This window comes from Psammomys obesus, unplaced genomic scaffold, assembly GCF_907164565.1.
Source record: "Psammomys obesus unplaced genomic scaffold, mPsaObe1.curated_primary_1811, whole genome shotgun sequence".
Lineage (NCBI taxonomy): Eukaryota > Metazoa > Chordata > Mammalia > Rodentia > Muridae > Psammomys > Psammomys obesus.
In genome coordinates, this window is record NW_026596095.1 from 2,995,344 (window position 1) to 3,005,181 (window position 9,838).

Consider the following 9,838-nt stretch of genomic DNA (forward strand, 5'->3'; position numbering starts at 1 on the left):
AAGGTGTTAAACTGGGATACAAAGTAAATAAATTATAAATAATAATAACTCAGTGGCAAGCTCTTTGATCACCTCCTCCTGGGGGTAGGGTGCAGCTTTGCCATTTTGCAGAGAAAGATGATGCAGCAATTCTTGATGAGAACTGATAAGCTAGGGTTAGATAGAAGAGGAGGAGGTCCTCCCCTATCAGAAAACTAGTGAAAGGACAGAGAGGGAGAAGGGGAAAGGTGGGTGGGACTAGGAGGAGACAAGAGAGGGAGCTGTAGTGGGGATACAACATGAATAAATTATAATAAATATATACATAAATAAAATTAAATTAAAAAAATAAGAACAAGAACAAGGAAAGTATGGAATGGTTCCTCAATGATTATTCCAATACTCTACATATGTAATTCAATAATTTATCTGTAAAATTTGAGATTACTAGCTAATGTGATAATAGTTAATGAAATCATAACTCTAAAATGTTTATCCATGTAGCTCACAATTTTCCAAACTGCACTCATTTCATTAGGCTCTCTCTCTCTTTCTCTCTCTTTCTCTCCCTTTCTCTTTTTGCTTGTATATTTGTATGACAAGCAAGGTTGATATAATTTATGAACCTACAGAAGAAGAATGTGAAAAAAAAAAACAAATAAGAAAATGAAGTTTTGGAGGAGTTGAAAGAAAAGGCCAAGATTGAAGATGAGAAAAAGGATGAAAGAAAAGAAGACCCTAAAGACATTCCTGAATTTTGGTTGAGTTTTTAAGAACATTGATTTGCTCGGTGATAGGGTTCAGGAACATGATAAACCTATTATAAAGCACTTGAAAGGTGTTAAAATGAAGTTCTCCAATGCTGGAATTTTATCACTTTGAACCCAATGAATATTTCACAAATTGTTAAGAAAGACTTATAGAATGAGGTCAGAACCACATGATCCCTTTTCTTATGATGGACCAGAAATTATGGGTTGTTCAGGGTGCAAGGTAAATTGGAAAAAAGGAAAGAATGTTACTTTAAAAACCTTTAAAAAGAAGCAGAAACACAAGGGGTGTGGGACAATGCATACTGTGACTAAAACAGTTGCCACTTCTTTTGCTCCTCCTGAAGTTCCTAAGAATGGAATCGTGCTAAGATCTGGATGCTGGTGCTAAAGCTATACTGGCCACTTCTCATGTGAGTGCATAATCCCAAGATCAGTGTTATAATCAACTGGAGAAGCTATTGAGAATGATGATGATGACGATGATAATGATGATGATGATGATGGTGAAGAAGCTGAGGAGAAGGAGAAGGAAATGAGGAAAGTGTTCCAGACTATTATCCAAAGAAAGATCAAAACCCCACAAAGTATAGCAGCAGTGAAGCAGAATGTCTGGCCTACATCTTCCTATATCTACAAAGGATGAATTTATATAATTTGAACGTATTTTGAGCTTTTCTGTTGTTTGTTTGCCTAATTTTGTTTTCACAGCCCAAAATAAAATGTCAAACAGTTTCAGCTCTCACAGGATGACATCTCAGGTTGTACTGATTGACCTTCTTGCAGAGAATTAGAGTGAGTTCAGAGGTGCCTAGCTTTCTATACTGAACAGCTTTGGAGGAGGTAGCATGCATGTGCTTTTTTAAAAAGTGGCACGTGATGTGTGATATTTTTTTTAACAGAAAGTTGAATTCCATTTACTAGAACTAAATAGTTCAAAACATAACTTTACCCCAGGGCCTCATTCTTGTTTATCTTCTTCTTTTTTTTTTATTTTCTTTTTCTTTTTAGTTAAATTTTGTTAACTCTGTGTCCAAGCTGTATCCCCCCCCCCCCCCCCGCTCCCTCATTCCCTCCCCAACCCCACATTCCCTCCCTGGTCTCTTCCCTGCCCCTTTCCATGTCCACTGATAGGGGAGGACCTCCTCCCTTTCATTTGACCCTGTTTTATCAGGTATCCTCAGGGCTGGCTGCAAAGTCCTCCTCTGTGGCCTAACAGGACTGTGCCTCCCCTGGGGCGGGGGTGTGAAGAGGTCAAAGAGCCTGCCCTTGAGATCTTGTTAGAAATAGTCCTTGTTCCCCTTACTTTGGAGAACTACTTGGTTACTGAGCTACCACGGGCCACATCCGAGCAGAAGTTCTAAGTTATATTCATAGATGGTCCTTGGTTGAGTGTCAGTCTCAGAAAAGACCCTGTGACCGGATATATTTGGTCCTTGTAGAGCTCCTATCCTTTTCATATCATACTAACTCCCCTTCTTTCATATGATTCCCTGCACTCTGCCAAGGTTTGGTTATGAGTCTTAGTGTCTGCTTTGAAACACTGCTAGTTAGAGTCTTTCAGGTGCCTTTTGCGGTAGACTCCTGTCATACGTTCAATGCACATCCCATTTGTCTTTCTAAATGAGGACTGATCATCTTCGCCCTTGTCCACTTTCTTGATTATCTTCTTTAGGTGTGTAGATTTCATTATGTTTATCATATCTTGTAGGTCTTTATAAGCGAGTATAACCCATGTTTGTCTTTCTCCTTCTGGGATACTTCACTCAGAATGATCTTTTCTAGATCCCACCATTTGCCTGCAAATTTCATGATTTCCTCGCCTCATTTTTGATTGCTGAGTAGTATTCCATTGTGCAAAAATACCCCAATTTCTGTATCCATTCCTCCGTTGATGGACATCTGGGTTGCTTCCAAATTCTGGCTATTACAAATAAAGCTGCTACAAACATGGTTGAACAAATGTCCTTGTTGTGTAATTGAGCAAATTTTGGGTATATACCTAGGAGTGGTATAGCGGGGTCTTGAGGTAGCACTACTCCTAATTGTCTGAGAAAGCGCCAGATTGACTTCCAAAGTGGTTGTACCAGTTTACATTCCCACCAGCAATGAAGGAGGGTTCCCCTTTAACCACAACCTCTCCAGCATGTGTTGTCACTTGAGTTTTTTATCTTGGCCATTCTGATGGGTGTAAGGTGAAATCTCAGGGTCATTTTGATTTGCATTTCCCTGATGGCTAATGAGGTTGAGCATTGTTTATCTTCTTTTGGTGTATAGATTTCAGTCAGTATGTTTATCTCATCGTATATGTCTATGTAAGTGAGTATATACATTGTGTGTCTTTCTGCTTCTGGGATAACTCACTCAGGATGATCTTTTTTTAGGTTCCACCATTTGCCTGCAAAGTTCATCATTTTCTTGTTTTTAATTGCTGAGTAGTATTCCATTGTATAAAATTACCACAATATGATCAATCCTCACTTAGAAAGACAAATGGGATGGACATTGGATGTAGGAGAAAACAAGTAACAGGACAGGAGCCTACCACAGAGGGCCTCTGAAAGACTCTACCCAGCAGTATATCAAAGCAGATACTAAGACTCATAACTAAACCTTTGGCAGAGTGCAGGAAATCAGAAGAAAGAAGGGGGAGATAATATGACCTGAAGAGGACAGGAGCTCCACAAGACCAAATATATCTGGGCACAGCAGTCTTTTATGGGACTGTTTCTCCAACCAAGGACCATGTATGGATATAACCTAGAACCTCTGCTAGCATGTAGCCCATGGTAGCTCAGTATCCAAGTGGGTGTCCTAGTAAGGGGAACAAGGACTATTTCTGACATGAACTCAATGACTGGCTCTTTGACCTCTCCCCCCTCCAAAGGAGGAGCAGCCTTGCTAGGCCACAGAGGAGAACTTTGCAGCCAGTCCTGAAGACACTTGATAAACCAGTATCAGATGAAAGGAGAGGAGGTCTCCCTCATCAGTGGATTTGGAAAGGGGCAGGGAGGAGATGAGGGAGGGAAGGTGGGATTGGGAGGGAATGAGGGAGTGGGATACAAAGTTAATAAACTGTAATTAATATTAAAAAAAATTAAAAAACAACTTTAAAATACTTGGTGATTTTTGTATAGATTTTTTTTTATTTCTTACTTTATCACCATGAATTACCTGCCTTTAATCAACCAAGCAACTGAATAAAATTCCAATTTTCTCTAAAAAATACAGGTTTGCTCACATGCGAATTGCTGAAAACATTTATGCACATCACTCATTTGACAAACACACATTATGCTTCCTTAGGTATATCTGAAGCTTTTACAAAAAGCATCTTTTCAGCATATTCACTTCCAGTGAGATTCTCTATTTGACAATAAAATTGTGTTGGCTTACATATTGAACACAGCCATTATAATTTAATTGAATTTGAAATTACAGCTATGTTGTTTTTGATCATATACTTTATATTAAATCAAATTATAATAGGAAATGGATAGTTCTCTGTTGTTCTTTGAAGTTTTACAGAACAAAAATCATCAGTTTCTAGTGTAATTATGCCAAAGACACCCCAAGGTGATGATACTCAATTATTTATATAATTTGGATAAAATGAATACATGATATATTCTAGATCTTATTCATATAAAAACACTGTGAAAAATCAAAATACTCATCTCAGAAATAAATGTAGTTTGTGAAATATAGTGTGGATATTTTAAAACTTATAACTTTACAGAGCATATGTTAGTAAAATAACTGAAATATTTTTCACTTAAAAAATAAACTTTTTATTAAACTTCATTGATAGGACATATATTAACTCTTTCATTTTCCCCCTTTCATTATATGATAATGACCCTACTTCTCTCATGACATGATCCCTTGCTCAGCCATCTCATAAGGAATCAGGCTCTTCCTCCTGGCGGAGCTGCCTGGCCAGGCTACCATGTTAGAGGATGCTCTCAGTTGTGATACATCTTGATGTGCTGGGATGACTATGTGGGGGGCTTCCAATTTCTGAAGAGGAATGGAGGCAGGATACAGGGAAAAGGGAAAGGGGGTGGTACCAGAAAGAGCAAAGGGAGGGGCTACATTTGGGATGTAAAGTGAAGAAATACATTTTAAAAATATAATTCAGCTGGGATATGAAGTTAATAAACTGTAGCTAACATTAAAAAATAAAAAAATTATAATCATACACATTGAAATATTTTTCAGATGTTAAGAAAAATGAAAGTGTGACTATATAAATATATAGGCTTTAAAGCAATAATTATGAGTAAGTTAACCCAAGCTTATAAAGATAAATATCACATATTTTCTTTCGTGTATGGATATTAGCATTGAGTCTTCAGATGTGTGTGTTCAATATGGCAAACCCATCAATGTGAGGAAATTAGTAAGGGGTCATCAGGCGAGGATTTAACGAAGAGCAAATAGAGAACAATCATAGAAAGAGTTAAGGAAAGATAAAGAAAAGAAAGTATTAAATGGAGTGAAGGATGAGAAGGAAGATTAGAGAATACAAGGATAGATAACACTAAAGATATACTGAAAGCATCATATAGAAATCTAATGCTATAGAAACTTCCTAAGTATACATATTCACATATTAAAAGAGTTTATGTAGAATTACCCAACAATGTTCCTACCAGACACCATAGATCAATAAATAACAAGCTCATTAATAGGAATTAATCACTTTTGGGAATTTTTGGTCAATAGGCACTGTAGACACTCCCAAACATTACAAGTTATTCCCAATATTTGTTTCTATAAAGAACTTGACAATAAGACCCTATTGATGAAGTCATCACATACTTGAGTCAAAGTACATGGAGAAAAAAAGCTGTTACATCCTGGGGCTGCAATCACTAGTGGCTATCTTTTTGAGTGCTGAAATGTTCTATGCTCAGCAAAAGGAGAAAAATAATTACCAGTTTTAGCCAGCTGTGGATCCTGCAAGTTACCACAAATACCTGCATGCAGAATATTCTCACTAGCACAAAAGTGGCACAAACATTATGATCATAATCAACCACATTCTGATCAGATTTCATATCAGTCCTACAGTTTGAAACCAATATCTGTAATCAATATGGGACAAGAATATGTGACTGGATACATCATAGGCCTAGGAGAGAAGATATTAGTATTAGTCTGCTCTGCGTGATAGTAGTCCTGACAATTTGTATTACAATCAATGTGTGCATCGCTCATCTTTTAGGAGAGAAGCTCCTATTTGGAATAGATGTTGATTAACACAGAGAGCCACTAGTCAAGGAGCCAGGAATAAAGGACTACAGAATGTCCATCCCTAAACAGGACGGCTAGATCACAGCTTCTCTTCCCAAGGTTCATTTGCAGACAGGGACTGGAAACATTGTAACAGCTGAGAAAAGGTGGAAAAAAATATATATTTGTTCAACATTGTAAGGAAGCAATGTAGCACATATGAACTCACCACAGTGGAGCATGAAAAATGTCCTTGAGTGGAAGCTCAAAACCAAAGGTGTCCAGGCATAAAAAGTAGTGACGAATATGAAGTCCCATCACTAGCTGAGGAACTATTGCCAACTGATAGCTGCTGAGATAAAGAGTTAGTTTGATTTAAAGGTGTGGCGTCTGGTGGGTTAATTACACTCCACATTGTTTCACATTGTGGGGTTATGACCCTCTGGGGGATGCATATCGATATTCTGCATATCAGATATTTGCATTACAAATCATAATAAGGCTACAAATTACATAATAAGGCTAGCCATAGTGGTACATGTCCCTAATCCCAGCAGTCTGGGAGATAGGCAAATCTCTTGAGTTCTAGGCCAGCGTGGTCTACAAAACACAGGACAGGCAAGGCTACACTGAGAAATCCTGTCTCAAAAAAAAAAATCAAAACAAACAACAAAAAACAAATAATAACTGTAATAAAATGACTGTTATGAAGTAGCTAGAAAATAATTTGCTGGTTGGGGGCCACCACAACATAAGGAACTGTACTAAAGGGTCACAGCATTAGGAAGGCTGAGAACCAGTGCTCCAGTTGATGGACTTACACCCAAGATTGTATGGACAACATCAAATGTAGTTTATGGGTTAGGAAAAACAAAAGACACAAAATAGATAGGAAGGAGAGAGGATCTGGGAGGAGTTGGGTAAGGAATTGAACAAAATCAAAATACACTGTGTGAAATTCTTTAAAAAACTAACAATGGGAATAAAAAATTAACATACAATAGTCTCACTGGAACAATTTATATACTATTAATAGCATGATTAAAGTTTTAGTTTTTCTTCACTCTTTTCACCAAAATAGTTTTTCATTTAATAATATCTTTATATAAAATATTTTACAAAAATTATTACTCACTAATACAGATGTGTCATTTTTATTCTGATGTGTGATTGTGTAATGTGCTACCTTAGCAGAATAAGTCAAGGTCTACAACTATTTAAAGATAAGAAAGGATGACAAAATCAAGAGACAATGAGATGTGTGACTGTATATACTGTAGTATGTAGGGAGTAGAGGAGTCCCTGGATGTATAAAATCCTGAGTGTGTGTTGATCCAAGCCAGCGTATCAAGGACTTAGACCCATGAGAACTGGCAAATCATTTCCTCCCAAGGTGAGGTTCAGAGGGATGGTGAAGGTTTACAGGTTTACTCTGGACTGTGTGTGGAAGTTGATGTCATGTGCAGAAAGTGTTCACTGTACATTTCTCACCCGGCATATTTACAGTTCAAGCACGTCTCTCCAAGGAGAATAGCCCTACCGAGATTTGCTAAACCTAGCTCTCTGACTCAACTGTATACAATAATATTACCTCTCTGTTTAAAACAAACCTGATTTTCTGAGGTACTGCAGCTTCTACCTCATAGAGCCCAACTGACCAAGCTCCTCTTGACTGTGTCCTTGTGTTTGTCTTTTCCTCATTCCCATACCCACTCTGTGCGGTCAATCCTTAGAGCTCTGCAAGAACACAGCAATAGCGAACATGGTCAGACTGTGGTGTAACACTTGGATTCTCAAAATATGGGTATTTCTTTCTCCAAAGTTAACCTGTTAAGCGTCTCTATAACTTGCATGTAAAATTTGAAAGATGAATAGCTAACAAGGATCAGAAGTTTATCTACTCATAATGTGTGTCCTTAATCGTTATTCTGTAAACAAACAAAAATTTGAACAATGTGTACTGAATATGCTATTCGTAGAACTAACTGAAAACTTTTTGATAAAGATTACTTGCCAACAAGCTACTCAGTCAGAAAAACCAACATATTTAAAATCAAAGGAAAGAATCAGCTATTTATTTGATTAAAACTATTTAAGAAAATACTAGTAAATATTTGCTACTATCAAACTGCTAATTCTATTAAAATATTGATTTTTTTTATTTTAATTTTAATTTTTTTTTTTAATCACAGGTCATTCACTTGTATCCCAGCTGTAGCCTCCTCCCTTTTTCACTCCCAACTCCACCCTTCCTCCATCATCCCTTCCCTGCCCCCTTCCAAGTCCACTGATAGGGGAGGTACTCCTCCCCTTCCATTCGGACACTAGCCTATCAGGTATCTTCAGGACTGGCTGCAATGTCCTTATCTATGGCCTAGCAAGGCTGCTCCTCCCTTGGGGGAAAGGGGAAGATCAACAAGCCCGTCATTGAGTTCCTGTTAGAAATAATCCTTGTCCCCCTTACTAGGGAACCCACTTGGATATTGAGCTACCATGGGCTATATCCGAGCAGTGATTTTAGGTTATATCCATGCATGGTCCTTTGTTGGAGAAACAGTCTCATAGAAGAACCTTGTGCCCTGATATATTTGGTCTTTGTGGAGCTTCTGTCCCCTCTAGGTCATACTAACTCCCCTGTCTTTCACATTGGAAGTAGGAGAAAACAAGTAACAGGACAGGAGCCTACCGCAGAGGGCCTCTGAAAGACTCTACCTAGCAGTATATCAAAGCAGATGCTGAGACTCATAACCAAACTTCCAGCAGAGTGCAGTGAATCATATGCAAATATTGACAATTTTTAATAAATATAGTTAGAATAATATTATTTATATTTATTTAGAATTATTTATATTATTTAGAATAATATTATTTATTATTATTTATATATAATAATATTATTTAGAATAATATTCTAAATATTCTAAATATGGTGGAATAATATTCATATTTATGATTTTTTATCCTTTTCTCCTATCTCATAATAGGGGGTGAAAAGTGGAGGGGGAGATAAAGGATGAGAAAAAAAAGAAGCAACAAAGTAGCAAGGCCATCTACAATTCTTGACCCAATTGTCTAATTTTTGAAAGAGTTGTAGAATTAATAGTTATTGAAATGAAGCTAAGTTTATTGAAGCCTGTATATGTACACATATGTGTATGTGTATATTATGTATACATAAATATATGTTTGTCTATCATATATTAGTTATTCATTTTTCAAACATAATCAACACATTAGAATAAAAAGTTGAAGATGCTGGTTTGTTTTGTTTGTTTGTTTGTTTGTTTTTTGCATTGTTCTGCCAATGAGCAGATGAGTAAGAATATATAGTCCCAATCAATCAAAAGAACCCAGAAGAACTCCAAAAAGAAACGAAATCACAAAACTACTACAGAAATTCCAAATTTACCTTAATAAACATCATATAGATAAAAGTAACAGGTTATTTGTAAGACAATCCAAGATGGAAGAATTGAGATATGAAAAAAGGAAAAAATATATGTGTATAACAACAGAGAAACCGGAAACAGAAAAGATGAGCAGATCAACTGTTACGTAGTGTCATGGTCAGACAGTGGCTGCATTCAGAATATATATATTTGTATGTACATACATATTCCACTCAGTTGAAGATACATTTTGGGGGTTAGCAGGTAGCCTAAAATTAAAAGAAACCTAGCCCTTTGGGAAAAATAATTATTTAGACTATACAGTATTTGAACTCTCTTTAAAAGACAAAAATGGATATACAAAGGAATCAATTCATTACCTGAAAAAAAACAAAAACAAAAAACACCTCACTTTCAAAACTTCATAAAGCTGACACTCAACAACACATTTAAAGTGCTCTT

At 36.7% G+C, this 9,838-nt stretch overlaps 1 pseudogene; it reads left to right on the forward strand.

The window, feature by feature from the left end:
• The first annotated feature begins 574 nt into the window (after positions 1–574).
• On the forward strand, positions 575–1,421 carry LOC129691868 (nucleosome assembly protein 1-like 1; annotated as a pseudogene).
• The last annotated feature ends 8,417 nt before the right edge of the window (positions 1,422–9,838 follow it).